At 36.5% G+C, this 15406-nt stretch overlaps 1 protein-coding gene across 1 annotated transcript in view; it reads left to right on the top strand.

The window, feature by feature from the left end:
• The window catches only part of LOC134748175 (myosin-I heavy chain), an 85052-nt gene that overhangs the window by 25771 nt on the left and 43875 nt on the right, over positions 1-15406 (top strand). Inside the window, exon 2 of the mRNA XM_063682888.1 lies at positions 250-301. The gene's annotated coding sequence lies outside the window, so the exon portion shown is untranslated. The remainder of the gene's footprint in view (positions 1-249; positions 302-15406) is intronic.

Raw genomic sequence — 15406 nt, 5'->3', positions numbered from 1 at the left:
AATAAGTAATAGTTCCATGACTTGCGGCATTCAAATCACCAGGACTTCGAGATTTAGTATAACGCTATAACGCGGATGAAAAATGATTGTGATTTGCGGAATGCAAATACTTTTACCCCAATGCAATGTAGTAAGCTCTACCGGATGAACGGGGACATCGCTTGCCTAATTATAATGTTGTGATATTTTGTTAGCCTTGCTTTTTAATTATGTTTATAGCACTAACAGATATTATTTTAATTTTTTCAGATTTTTGAACGATGAATCAGCCGTAACTTGCCGGAGCAGTACCTCCAAACAGGTGAGCGTTTGACAAGGGTTTCACAATAACACTGAGTGACGTTACATGTCTATTCTATCCGCCTTCATTGATAACAATCCTGCAGCCGAGCCTTCAAAGCGAATGTTTATGGTTGGCTATTTTATAAATTTTTGGTCGTATTATAGCTACATATTTAGAATTTAAGGTGTATATAAAGAAACGGGTACCAAAAAGAGTGTTCCTTTCCTTCTTAGTACAGTCAGCAGCAGAAGTTGCTAAGCGGACGAGGTGTTCAGAATTACCTTGACACGCTCTTATTCTCTTAACAATAAAGTCGCGTCAAGATCATTTTGAATGCCTGGCCCGCTTAGCAACTTCTGCTGCTGACTGTATATTCTTTATGAGTGTTATACAGGCTTTAATATCGTGAGTTAGAGTATTTTAAGTGGATTTAAAGCGGTTAATGATATAAAGCTAGGCTTTATTCTTATTTCTAGGGGCTCAAATAATTTATTATTCGAATAGGTAATTCATCTATGTATGTACCATTAATTACCAACACATTACCATCGTCATCATCTATATCCACATCTCGAACCAAAGAAAGTAAGTAAAAACTATTTATCAATAGATGCCTGCGGTATTACGTTGGCTATACAATCATCAGATAATTGTTGCCATATTTTTTTTTTAAATCAAATATAACAAACTGTGCCTTGGGCACGTTGCGCTAGAGTCCATCTTTCTCAAGATACGCTTTTTAGGGTTCAAAAGCATCCCATATTCCACTGACAATAGACAATAGCTGTTTGTCATTCCGGTTGCCCGCCAGTAAAGGAAACACATACGTGTCGAACGGTGCCAAAGGAATACATCAGCCTTAATTATGGTACACCTGACGCATGCTGCTTCTCTTTCCAACTTTAAAATTCTACACAAGGATAACAGAGAAGAAAAAAACTTGACTTATTAGTATACAATACACTTAGCCTAAATACATTATGCGCCGTGGATCTCAATATAAACTTGTGACGTTTTTCTTTTGTACGAATCTAGGTATCTGGTACTAATGACGTGGGTGGGAATTAGGCGCCTTAAGATCAGTTTATAGATGTTAATGTATTCATTCATTACATATTAAACACAGGGGTTAATTGTGCCCATTGAGTAGACAAGTAGCACAAGTACGAAGCGATACGTACAAATTGGACTCATGCATAATTCATACTATATAATCTTTGATATTTGCACCACCTTCTTAGGGTGGAATAGGTAATATTACTAATTAGGTAATATTTATCAAGGGTCAGTTTTCGGCAGTACGAGGGGCGACTGAAAAGTTCAAAGCCTAAGGTACTTCGAGGTTGCATATGCGTTAATAGCACCTGGCCACTAAAAATACCATTTAAGAAGTAAATTATTAAAGAAAACAAATGTCATATTTCTTTTATTATGTCTCGAGATATTCAACGATATAGTTTATCATGTGTGTTTTCAACGCATATTACAAAAATTGAGCACCATGTTGTAAAGTTCCTTGCCGCAAAGTATTTTTGAGAAAATGGCTATTGTGTTGAGTAGTTGCAAATGCGCTTGCTCTGAAGGAAACCGGCTTCGAAAAAATTGACCACCCACCCTACAGTCCAGATCTGGTCCCTAGCGATTATTTTCTATTCAGTAATTTGAAGAAAGACTTAAGAGGGAAACGATTTGGAAGTGATGAAGAAATGAAGACGGCTGTACAAGAACATTTTGACAGCCAAAATAAAAATTATTTTCTGAGCTGTCTAATTTGGTTGGCTGAGGTTAAAAGCATTGTATAAAAAATGTAATAAATGCATGCTATCGTTTTTTTCTATCTTAGGCTTAGAAATTTTTAGTCGCCCCTCGTATAATGAAACATAAAACGCCATCGTTTGCTTCCGTGGTTGTAACTTGGCTTGGCTGTGGCGTGTTTGCTGGCTTGGCTGTACTAGAAATTTATGTACGTGTAGTATAGGTACTTATTATATTTGCTGCCACAGAATCATCTACTAGCAAAACGCCTATTAAAAACCAAACCATGTTTACACTGGCCTAAAGCGATCCCATAAATGAAGCTTAAAACGTAATTCACCCACTGTGCGACACTCGGGTTCGTTAACCCTAAACTGCTGGACGGGCATAATGGGCCGGAGAGCTGTCCTATCATTCACAAAACATTTTCTCTTCACTGAGCTCGTCCCAAGTATACATTGGCCTCGAGATTCTTAATAACTGTGCGTAACAAAGGTATAACCTATACTGGTTCACTTGGAGCAATTTGCTTGTGGTCATAGTGAATAAAGGCCCAGCTCTGGTGCTGAAGTGTGGCCTAGTTTCTTTTACAGACGAAGCCACAGATTCAATCTTGGTTCTAAGCTTGTAGTGTTCAGAACTATTGTCTTGTGCTTAGTTGTCGTGAAGGAGAATGCTACAGACTAACCCCCTTATTCATAAACATTTACAAGTATTAGGCCAGGATTACACTTGTAAGTTTTACTTACGTAAGTAGGGACACAGCTATACTACAGAATGAGATATGAATATCGTTATCTCATTCTAGCAAATAGCTTTGTCCCTCCTTACGTAAGTAAAACTTACGAGTGTAATCCTGGCCTTAATCGTTACGTATTAATACGTTAGTCAAAATGACAGATGAAACAAACGATTTTATAAACAACGTTTTAACTATGTATCTGCGTTTTCTTCGCAATTGTCCATTAGGACTAACCCTATACTAGTCACTATAGTAACGTATGCGGAGTGAAATCTGGAGATCTAAACAAAGTTTTGAACATGTAAAAAGTAAAAAAATAAATTAAACTGAAATTCTGTCAATTAATCCAGTAAGTTTCATGGGCATTGGATTATTTCTCTTGAAATTATGGTCAATCTAAAAGAACACGGTCGCGAAACTGTATGTAATTAATTTCTCCAGTAGGTTCTATTTCCCTATGGCCGAAAGCGAAGTTAGTAGAACATTTTGTGGAAGCGGGTTAGAGCTGAAGGTCTGTTTATAATATTATTGCGTCCTTTTTCTTTACGAAAACCACCGCTAGAAAGTCTGGTTCAGGGAGACATTCCAGCATTAGCCAGTTTTCTGGGAGAGATCGATTAAGGGCCTACACACAATTAGAAATTACGACGACGTGCCGTGGCACGTTGCGGCGTCGTGTAACTTTGCGACGTCGTGACGTGCAAATCTACGGCGTGTAACGTAAAAAATCACGTCACGGCGTCGTGCCGTGGCACGTCGCGATGTCGTGACGTTAAAACTAACGTTATCATTCTGCGCCGCACTATACTTTCTCTTCAAGTGATTTCATGATAGAAAGAAATGGATGGACCCAGTATTTTCTGTGTTTCTGTGTCTTCTTTAGGCGACTTCTTAATAGCAGCAGGATGAAGACAAGTCTGGTGCGGTCCATGGCTCTTGATCAACTGCGGCATATTTTCAAAATTCGACGTCAACGTATCGACGGCCTGCGACACGACGTCGTGACGTCGCACGTTGTGGCAACGTGCCACGGCACGACGCCGTGACGTGATTTTTTACGTTACACGTCGTAGATTTGCACGTCACGACGTCGCAAAGTTACACGACGCCGCAACGTGCCACGGTACGTCGTCGTAACGTCTAATTGTGTGTAGGCCCAGGCTCGCTGAGGGCGCTGAGTCACAAAATCTTACAGAAAGGTCACGAGAACATTCAAATGTGGCAGTAAAACTGTATAAAATATCATGAAGATATGGGCATCGGCAAACGTTCAAAAAAAGTTAAGCCCACCGTCTCCGAAACTGAAAATAATAACTGAAAATGCGGGTACGTAATTTTATCAAAAAAGGACCACGACTGACGACCTGATTATAATTTAACTTCCTTTGTTGGAAGAAAACATTAAATAACAGCTGAATCCGTGTTCCTGTCAGTCCAAATTTTTTTATCCAGCGCGTGCTGATGTCATTCTCGTCCTGCGTGGTGCGTGGGGTGTTAAACGGATCATTACGTATTTGCTTTGTGTTGCGTGACGATTATTTTATAGGGCGGATACTCTACTCACCTTCCCCACATATTAACTAACATCTCCTTTTTTTTTTTTTCAATTTGACCCGTTTTTTTTTTTTAGGGTATAGTTTCATTTTTTTAACACTTAAAAATATGACATAAAGAAGCAAGGAGTTGTGATAGTTTTTTAAACCCCGGGATTTATTTTTATCAATTTAACCACCATAAGAGAATTTAGTCGCAGCTAAGCTTTAAAATACACACACACGACAATATACACGCAGATTTTACGTACGTTAGTCAGTTAGTGTATTGTAATATGTACCACCTATTACTTAGCAAGTGACTGAGTTTACATATATCTCAGATGTACTATTTTGGTTTCGTCATTGACCGTCCAGAATTAAGTTTGTTTCAACATTCGACTATACAAATTAGAATAGTGAAATTAACAAGATGTGTTAACTTAGTTTATCAGTTTGAGACTTCTTTAATAGGCACGGCTAATGGCTTTTATAGAAAAAAATGTTGAATGTTCTTTCTTAAAAATATTTTTTACTTGCTCCAGCTCTTGAACGACTCGACCCAATTCGCTCACAAGTGGCCTGGCCTGACGCAGCACTATTGCGTAAAATAGTTTCTCGATTAACTAATTAAGTCAAACTAATTTAAGTATACACCCCAAGTATCCCAACTTCAATAAAAAGTTTTAAATTAAACAAAATTGTACAATTCGGACAGAAGTGACGTCCCGCTATTCGAAGAACCATTAGGGTAAAAACTAAAACCTTTATGTTTAACCATTGTTTACCTAAACCGTATATGCGGCTTAAGAGGTACTCTCTAACTTTGTAATGTTCTAAACTTGTTAATGGTACTTAAATAATCATTGTCAGCAAATCTTTACAATGTTTATTTAAACAACAAATTTCCAACTCTAATGTTAAGTTATGGTAATACTAAAATCATAAATAATTAGGACTTTACGAACCTGTATGATGTAAAAATACATTGGATACATTTTTATATTAATAAAGAAAAATATTGTCAATGCAACAAATATTGTCGGGTGTAACGCCCTACACCGCCTACATGCGATGCGCTGCACATTTCAGCGCTTTGAGAGCGAAAAATGCACGCAGACTCATCCATTGCGGATACCGCGACACTCTCTTTGTAACGTAACAGCCCTGCAACTATTATGTGGGTATTAGCTTATAAAACTGTTTTGTAAATATTTGTTGTAATGGTTCGATTCACAGCAAGCAAGAAATTAAACATATATAGGCCAGGCAATAGTTGTTGTTTTGTTATTATTTGAATGTATTTGTAATCAGAAATATTTATTTGCTTAGATACAGTAATGGGATGTTACATATTTATAAATGTACCGTGTATCTTGCCTGCATGCAAGCGTGCAAATCAAATCAATCTTAAAAATAATAAAAATAAATAACATATCAATGAAGCTTGTACATTAAAAGTAAATGTTATTGGTAAAACTGTTACTTAAAAATAATTTTTGCTTTTTTTTTCGTAAAACCGATTTTTTGCAAATCGTGAGCACCGTGAATATTATTGAAGGAAATTTAATGCAATATTTATTACAGACTTTCAAGAACAGATATCTATACAATAATATCAAAAAACTTGACTAAGTAATACTTGTAGCAAATTTAATCAACTTTCATTTTGTGTAATGATCATGTCGCTAGGACGTATATTTTCCGAGAATTCCGAGATATAAGCGAAAAATGGGACATTCAAACCCCCCTCTTTCGTTGCCTGACCTAATAAGGGTGTATGTAGAATAAAATGAAAATCCGCAAATAAGTAAGCCATGTGCTGAGAAGAACTACAATAAAAACTATATTAATATATGTAATGTTTGAATCCGAATTATCTTACCGTATGTTCTTCCAATTCTCACACACGACATCAAGAAAACAACAAATAGACAACACTGTTGGGATCATGGGGAGGGTTTTGTGGGTTACGAGTATATCTTAACTTAAACGTTCAATTTAAATACAACTGTTACAATGCAGCATTCGCAAGGGGCCTTTGTCCCAATACCAAATAGATAAAAGGAATAGACTACTAGATAATATATTTATACATAATATATACCGTTGCTTGAGTTAGGTGTTCTGATACTGACACGGAAGGAGGCGACGCGAACACAATGCTGAATCAAGTGGAAGAAGTGAATTTTCAGGCTACAATCAGGCTGTTAAAGTTAAAAGCCTAGAGTCTGTAGAGTATGTACTCTATTACGCCTGATATTTGATAAAATAATTATTTCACACTAATTTCGCCGAGTTAATGGATGATATAGTTTTTATCCGAGATTTATTTTCTAAATAATTGTCTTTTTCTTTCCCAAATTTTTCTTTATCCAACCGGCACCCCCTAACGTTTAACTTTCATCTTTGTGTCTGATTGAAAACATAATGTTCTGTAATAAATTCAAAGCGACACATTCACCATGATCCCTAATGTATTTACGTAATCGCTGACGGCTAAACTTTCGTGCATAAAGAGGGTGTGGTGCATAAGTAATATAGCTCTTTAACTTAATTAATATTTTTCTAACACTTTTTTTGCGCATAATCGTGAACATGCTCAACTACAAATTCGCTGCGCATAAACCTTTATAGGTAAAGAGTTATGACTGTTGTTAGTCAAAACATGTGGTCACAAGGGACATTTCAATTGTACATACATTGTAATGGAATTATATTTTGTAAGCTGCGTAGGTAGCCCAGCAGCCTGTTTGCTTTTAATATGAGGGAATTAGGTATCATACCGCTTCAAGTCTTGCAAATGCTATATGATGTGTGTAACCACACCACGGGCTTTGGCGTACGTAGGTCACCGGGTTACCAGGACATCAAACCCACTTTTAGTTTTGACCCAATTTAACGCTGGAGGACTGCAGTATTCACAGCTGTGAAATAAGCTGCTTTGAATGAGAACTCAATTATTTCTTCGCTTTGTGTACTCTGCGGTTTTTAATGGATTCACATTTTCCTAAAGGCGGCTTATTTTTATGTAGGACATAATGGCTCCTCTACACGATGGGCCATCATACTGGCCCACTAAGATGGGCCAGCCTGTAGAGAGGAGAGGGGGTAGTGGTGTCGGATGGCTTATGGCACAGCGGGATGGCGATGGGATGGCCACGGTGTGGGTTTTTCGTCCGCACATCAAAGGAAGTGGGAAGTTCACTTATCTATATCCAAAAATGATATGGTGCCAATAATTTACCAATCTCTCATAGGTTACAAAGGTTTAATAGCAAAGTAATATATGCGTTGGTTGCAATATTGAAGTTATGAAGTCTGGAGTCGCTATAAGTACGAGTGATTAGGTATATAATAAAATCAATCAAATTCCAGTGCCCCAACATAAACTAGCAACAAGTGCACAGTGGTACGTTTTGCGAGACAAAATAAACTGCATATTTTGCCAAGATTAAGCCGAGGAAAACGGCAACCGTCTCGTAATATTCCAACCAGCATATTCTTTAAAAAGCGGTACTGTCTCAGACTTACATTGTCTCCAGCTCAGACATTCCCAATGAGGTGGCCAGACTATCCGCTAACTATCTCCCTACCCCTACCACCCTCTATTCTGCCTCTAGCTTAAATACTGTTTTTAAGTTAGTATAATGGAGGTTAATATTTGCCGCGGTAAACATCAGAGGCTGGTTAAATGTATTTACATTTTGTTTAAAGAACAAGAACGGCTTTTGAGTAGGCCAGGTTGAATTGCTGACCACAAAATTTTACATTGTCCCTAGACTGTAAGCGTCGTTTTAATGCTTATACTCTTTGAAACAATCTTAAGATCTAAATGGTTAGGTAATGTCAGCAGTACCTACAGTTCTGTATAATAGAAATATTGTGCCTTGACCAATAAATGCAATAAATTATAGGTAATTTAAAACCCAGTACCTATCAGTAATCACCCTCGCAACATTCACAACTCTGTCATAGTCTCGTAGTCGTGGGCCTGTAATGACAGTGCAAGCAATCACGAATATTCACGAATAGCAAAAAAAACTCGGCATGAATAGAGTCGCGATTGGAACACAAAGGTTTTGCAAGCTCCGGCGAATATTACTTAGTGCTGTAGAGTAGCTAACACTATATAGTCATGGTAAAATATGTTTGAAACAAGCTTTTTATAAGACATTGCATAGTTTTGTTTTGATTTATTATTTGATCGCAATATCAATATTATCAATTATTAATAAACAATTGTCTTATTTGACGCAAAAGTAAAATTAAGTAAATTAGTGTTTTAGAAGTAAGTATGTATTTTCCAGTGCGTGTCAATTATAAACAAATGTACGAAGTGTACAGAAACGAATGAAAAGCCAATATTCCCGCGGGATATGTAGGTACAAGGCAGGTTCGTACCAAACCAAATGACGCTGCAAAGCTAATAACAAATTTATGGGCCTTACGAAATATAATACGACAAGAGTTAAATGTTTTATCTAATTTGCGGACGCCGGCGCAATTGTTTCATTTGTTACGCAATATTAACCTTACAGTTACATCGACCCAATCTATGCCGTAGCACAAAGGAAAAAGCAGCAAAATAGACGTAAACCTTACTTTGGGCTACAAGTTGAATCGGGATTTGCATTCGTGCAGTATCTAAAGATTTTATGGAAGCATTGCATTGATATTTTTTACAAATTTCTATATCATCCTTTACAAATAAACTTGTTATTTTGCTGGAGACTAATCTTAAATATACCCTTCATCTATCCATGCGAACCAAACTGGTATACTGATTAGGATATTGATATAATTGCGACTGTTGTTAGATTGCGAGTTCATCTATTTAAATAAAATAGATATAAATAAATAAGTATTGGTACAATAACACTGTAGTTATTACTAATGGTACATATTAAATATTATCTCAACGTATTGGTATATTGATATATTCGAAGAAAATCAAATAACCTCCCCAATTGGACGCGTAGCGGCAAATTAAATACGACTTGGTACCTAAAACAGATAGAAAATGTAATCTTACACGTGGATAAGTTAATAAGAATCCCAAGAACACAACGAGCTTGTTTGTGTGGCCTATTATATTTTTCTAGGTCAAACGGCAATGTTCTAGATTAGGAAAATTAGAATGGATTACATGAGCGTAATGTGAGTGGAATGTGTTAGACACTATGACATGTCTTGCCTTCTACAATAATTTCATATTTGAGTGTCTAGTCCCCTGGAGAACCCCTGTCTAGGTAAAGTAACGTTTTTATTTTACTATGTATCTGGTAAATTATTGTTATTTGTAAGCCCCGTAAGGCCCAACGTGCATTGTACACTCTGTTTCAATCTAATTAGAACCTTTCATAAACCAAAATAAAATAGCATTTCTTTTGTTACATTGTGTTCTCGAACAAACGAAATTCATCCCAATTCATCATTTTGGGGTTCAATGTTCAAATTGAAAATTTTGTATAGTGGGTATTACGGGGAATGGAAAAGATAGAGGTATGCAAATTTTGTATGTTAATGTGACGGATGAATTTCAAAATTTACCTGTTTACTAAGTGTAACGTGAGGTCTCTACATGAAAGAAAATAAATTGTATTTAAATAAATACTCAAAAACAATAATTCTTCAACCAGATCCCTTGCAAATAGACAAATGATGTCAGAATTGAAAATTGACATGACGTAATGTATCGTAATGTATAATAATTTTTCGTTGTCTGAAGACGCCTGGCACAGGACTAAATGTCAGATCGGACAACTTGACGGAAACACCAGAATACATTAATTACATCAAACTGAACCGATTGATTCCAGTCGTCTTATTTTTTAGCAGCTCTGTATAATTCCTTATAAATATCTTCCAGCATTTTGAAAGGTAGGTAATGATTTAAAATGGCCGACTTTTATGTAATCATTCGACTTGTAAAGCAATAGCAGTCGTAAATTGAGTACTATTCATTAATTTAACGAGCAATTTCTTCTAAACATAACATACATAAATCGAAATGTTCGGTTCAGACGTAGACTTTAAAAAGTCAAGAACAGACACAACAATTTAGCACTCAGTTGAGCCAAAGCTAGGAATAGGAACCTAATTCTAAATACGCATTGATTTTTCGAGAATTGTCCTCCTATTATGCTTTAGTTTTCAGGTGATTACAATACGTCAACCATTATATGGACTGAAAGTTCAAAAAATACAATGCGGATTCGGCGCGCATTTCACATTTTTTGTAACGGCCACAAGCCGGTCAGCTCCTCGCGGACGCGACCGGCTCCGGATCCGGACGGACTCCACCTCTTCTGCCATACATAATGTATAGTCACATTGAAAATGCGCTTCGACCCGGCCCGAATCCAGCCAGCCGGTGGGAATCGTACATTACTCAATGAATATAAAACACATGTTTGTAGTGCCCCCCCATGTGGTTGCTCAATGGCCTCTGCCTTGATAAGGGTTAAAAGCGTGGTTAAAACAAAACAAGAATATTAAATTAGTGGTTTAAAATCTTATTACTTGAACCGCAACCCCTAACCATGGAGCGTAGTGTAGTGAGACATAGCTCTATGGTATCTATTTCCGACGGCACGCGCCGCTTTTTGTTCAGCCAATTAGATAACAGGAGATTTACGGCGCACGCGCAGCCGCTTCTACAGCGCCACAGCCACAGCGCAGGGGACAGCGCACTCACTACAACATCTTATACAGGATGGTCCCATAGTACGGTGAAGGAATTTGATTTCTTTGCCAGTTATACCTTGCCACAGTGATAATTATATGAGATCCCTAAAAGTGGCTTGCGAAAAGGAATTGGAAACATGCAATCAGCCAATGATATGTTCCAAAACATTATTGTCTGAAAAATCATTAAATATTATACATATATATTTAGTTTAGTCAGTCAGTATTCTTTAGTCGGCACTTCTCACCACTCATCTGTTGGTACAGGATTTGATGCAAGTATTTATATAGACGAAAATTCTCAACTATATATAGTTGTTCGTAGTAGAATAATAGATAATTCGTCGTCAGAATGCGAAAATGTAGGCTTATTATTTATTATTTTCTACTTGCTGTTACGCAATATTAAAACAGAGGTAAAGAAACCAAAATCACGGTCCCGGCAAAGTTATGACACAAGTCCGTTACGCTATTGTTATTAATTATCTTATAAGCATAATAATATTGATAATACTCGCTGTTCAGTTGCGGTTTTTATAGACCTGCTGGAGTTGCCTTCTTTAATCTGACAAGTTACAGCAATATCTTGGGACTAGCACTGATTAAAAGCTTGTTTTTTTTTATTAGCTGCAAATTACATTACGCTACGTTGATGAAACAACGGCTCGGCCATAATAGAAAATAAACAGTGTAAATTTGATCTTCCGTTATTTTTCATACAATTACCTCTTAACAACTTCGCTGTTTCAAATATAATTCATATTAGGTGTACACTTTAGTTGCATTTTTTAGCTTTTTACTCAAGAAACATGCCAAATATGTTTTGGTTATCATTGCAGTGGCTATGTTTAGTTTTAAAGAAACTATGTCGATTCCTTGGATTATTAAATTAATATACTTGAATGTATGTACTATTAAACTTTATGTGACTTATTATAAAAAAAAATATGTGACTTGCATGTTATATTAATCATTTTAATAAATTTGTTTTTCAATATTAATTTTGAAATTGTAATAAAAATTCTTATTTAGTTTTAAATTTGCATGCCATTTTTTGGCTTAACATGTGACACTAAATCAATTAATTTATAACATCTGTATGTAATTACCATGTTTAAGCAAATAAATATTTCATTTCATTTCATTTCCGAAGTTATACCAATGTACCTTCCTTCGAATTACCTTTCAACATATTTATCGTACAGAATCCGAGACAGCGAAAATGTGAAGATATCCTACTTCATCGAACAGGTGTTCTCAGACATGTTAGGAACAAGGGTTTCAGTAGGTGGCGGTGCGGTAACCCAAAATAACAAAGTTTATTGCATGTACTTACAAACTATCAAAAATATAAATTCTAGAAACTAATATGAAAGTATTTAATAGTTGCCTTCCAACCATGCAGAGTCACAAATACGGTTTCACAACATTTACAAAATCCCAAGTATCCCAACTATAGTGGGCGAACCCAACGGAACCAGCACTGATTTATAGTCACGCCCAAGTATCGAAAACTTCAAAAAACTCAATGGTATTTTTGGTTAGAAAAATGTACTTTAGATTCGTGTTGTAAAGTTCGTTTTTAAACCAAAATTTGAATCTTCTGAAAGAACGGTTAGTAAAGTTATTTCTAGACGGTGTAGTCTTCCGAGGCACGTACCTAGTTATTCGACAGTGAGGCGCAATATAGCAGCCGAGTCGACAAGCGAATGTAATGAGCCGCTATTGTATTGGCCGTCTATAGTAAAATATTGTGGGAAAAGCTTATTCAGGGCTTGCTTGTTATTTTCTGTATTTACGGTATTTGGTTTAATATTCCTAGCCTGACTAGGTTGGATTGTTTACGGCCAACTAGAAAACAATATCTAAGAAACTAAGCAAAAGCGACGTTGAGTAGGCGTTGTAGGTTTTCAGTTAACCTCTTGGTTTCAGGTTAAATTGGTTCTATAAAGTCGAGTACGATTTATTAAATAAGTACTATCCTCTGCCCGCGACATACTCTATGTAGAAGACGTCAAATTGCACCGGTTTTGTACTTCCGTTATAATCTTCAATGATAGGAAAATATATTTTAACTTTTCTTTCATGTAGATAAAAGGCTGGCTAGACAAAAACAAATCTAAAACCAAAACCGTGTTTTCCACTATCAGAAGCCGTAATGAGTGCGCTAAGTGACGTTCTGCAATTCTGCATCCTCTGGGGGTGGGGAACTGGAGCAACGGCCGTGTAGCCTGCACGGAAGCGATGTTTATTTCACGCCACGACCGATGGAGCAGGAGGGATGCATGTGGGGCTGTGCGCTTTTATTTCCACCCTGTGGCCCGAGATGCATATTTTTTGCGTTGCAACTTGTTTTTTGTAAATTTTGGTTTTGTATTGCTTGTAAAAATTGACATGTAAAAGTGCCCCTGTGGCCTATTTGCTGAGTAAATGTTTGATGTATTTGTATAAAATCTAAATTCTATTCATAATGCAGTAGGTAAACGCAGCCGTCGGGTTCGGCTAGTATTCGGAAGCTTTTTCTAAAGCACTCATAGGAGCGCACATATTTTGTATCGCGGCCAATTAGAGGCACTTAAATTTAAACCACCTTTTTGTACTGATCAAATATTGCAAATCACTTTTTCATCAGCCTTCATACAATAACCACCACTTCTGCATTTAAGCGTTTTCGCAAGAACCCTTATAAACCAGTACCTTTTGGAAGATTATTATCAGGTTACTTCAAATCGAAGCTTCTTATTTGAGTCGTCGTGATCCTGACCTGCACGGCGGCGGCTACAGTTTCTGTGGCAATGTTTCGCATGTCCATATCTATTATCTATACATACAGTACTTGATTCAATTTTTGTTTCTTTGTCATATATATGTATATCAAAACATAATAATTATGTATTATAATTTATAAAGTACCACATGATTAGATAATACAAATTAATTCCATTATTCCTCTAACTTTTTGCGTACATTTACATTATAACCTATTACGCTATCGCAAAAAGATTAGTAATGACAGGATGGTGACACATTTATTAAAAACTGAAAATAGCAGGTCTTTGAGTTTTCGAAAACTGGTGATTTCTACTCAGTTGGCTCGGATCTTCTCAAAAGTTTGCGGACCCCTTGTCTAACGCAATGTTTACTTATTTAAAAAACACACATCAATATCTCAAGAACCATCTGAATTTCCCTACTACTACTACTACTACTACTACTACTACGAATGTCCGTGGAAACCTCAGTTTAAAAAAACCGGACTAGTGCGAGTCGGACTCGCCCACCGAGGGTTCCGTACAAATTTAACTTATTTTTTTATGTTTTACAAATTTATAGTTTTGAGATTTTTCCCTGTAGATATTTGTGGTGTAAGGCGATATTACTTGCCAAGTTTGCCCTACTAGTTTGCAATCCGGATCCGAAATGTATGAAATTGTCCGAATCTGAATCCGGATCCGCGGATCTTCCCATACATTTCGGATCCGTCGTGCAAACCCTACCTACTACTACTACTAGTTCAACGAAAAGTACCCTATAAATTTTGATTCCCCTGAGAGTGTCGAATTATACTTTTTTTTTATTTATTTTTTTATTGATAATAGGGAAACAAACAGCGAAAAATGACACATACAGATAATTACACTTAAATACATACATACGCCAAAACAGTTTCCACTACTGAAATTAGATAATTATGGTTGCTCAGACAAGACTTGTTTGTACAATTCAATTAAACTATCTCTAGATCTAGTGCTAAAGAACTAAACAATGCGAATTTGAAACTACAAACGTGACATGCATTAATTTAACTTAATTTTACAATAGTAAACTATCAATTTGCCCTATTAGTAGCAGAGAATATATTATATTATTTGTTCATTTGCTCTTAATTGCAGAAACAATTTTTTTTACTGACGGAATGAAAAACAAGTCAACATGAGAATATTTGTCATTGTCATTTTTACACGCTCTTACGATAAATCTGTTCCTTGCGTAAGTGGTTCGATGGAAAGGGACAGCGAATAATTTAGAGGAGCGCAGCGCAGAGGCATAAGCGGCCGTATTTTTTTTTTGTACGTTGTTTGATTTTTTTCACAGCTGCAAGGGACTGTAGAACTTGATACTTCCACGCGTTCCCGAGATAAAGGGTCTTGACAGACAGACAGACGGATGGACGGACAACAATGTGGTCCTATAAAAAATTACATCGTGAGCCCTCTTACAACGTCGTTTCGTTGAAAAAAAGTCAAACGTCAACACTCAACAGTGTAAACCCTCATAAATTACTTAATCCGTTTCATAGCGGATAATAATGTCTTGAGGTAATCGTTAGGCTCGGGTGGCTATGTCGGTACACCTCATTATCTACAGTCATACTGTTCTAATTGATTATTAAAAAGCGATTTA

Source organism: Cydia strobilella, chromosome 16 (assembly GCF_947568885.1).
Source record: "Cydia strobilella chromosome 16, ilCydStro3.1, whole genome shotgun sequence".
NCBI classification, from domain to species: domain Eukaryota; kingdom Metazoa; phylum Arthropoda; class Insecta; order Lepidoptera; family Tortricidae; genus Cydia; species Cydia strobilella.
This window is presented reverse-complemented; position numbering and strand designations above follow the sequence as displayed.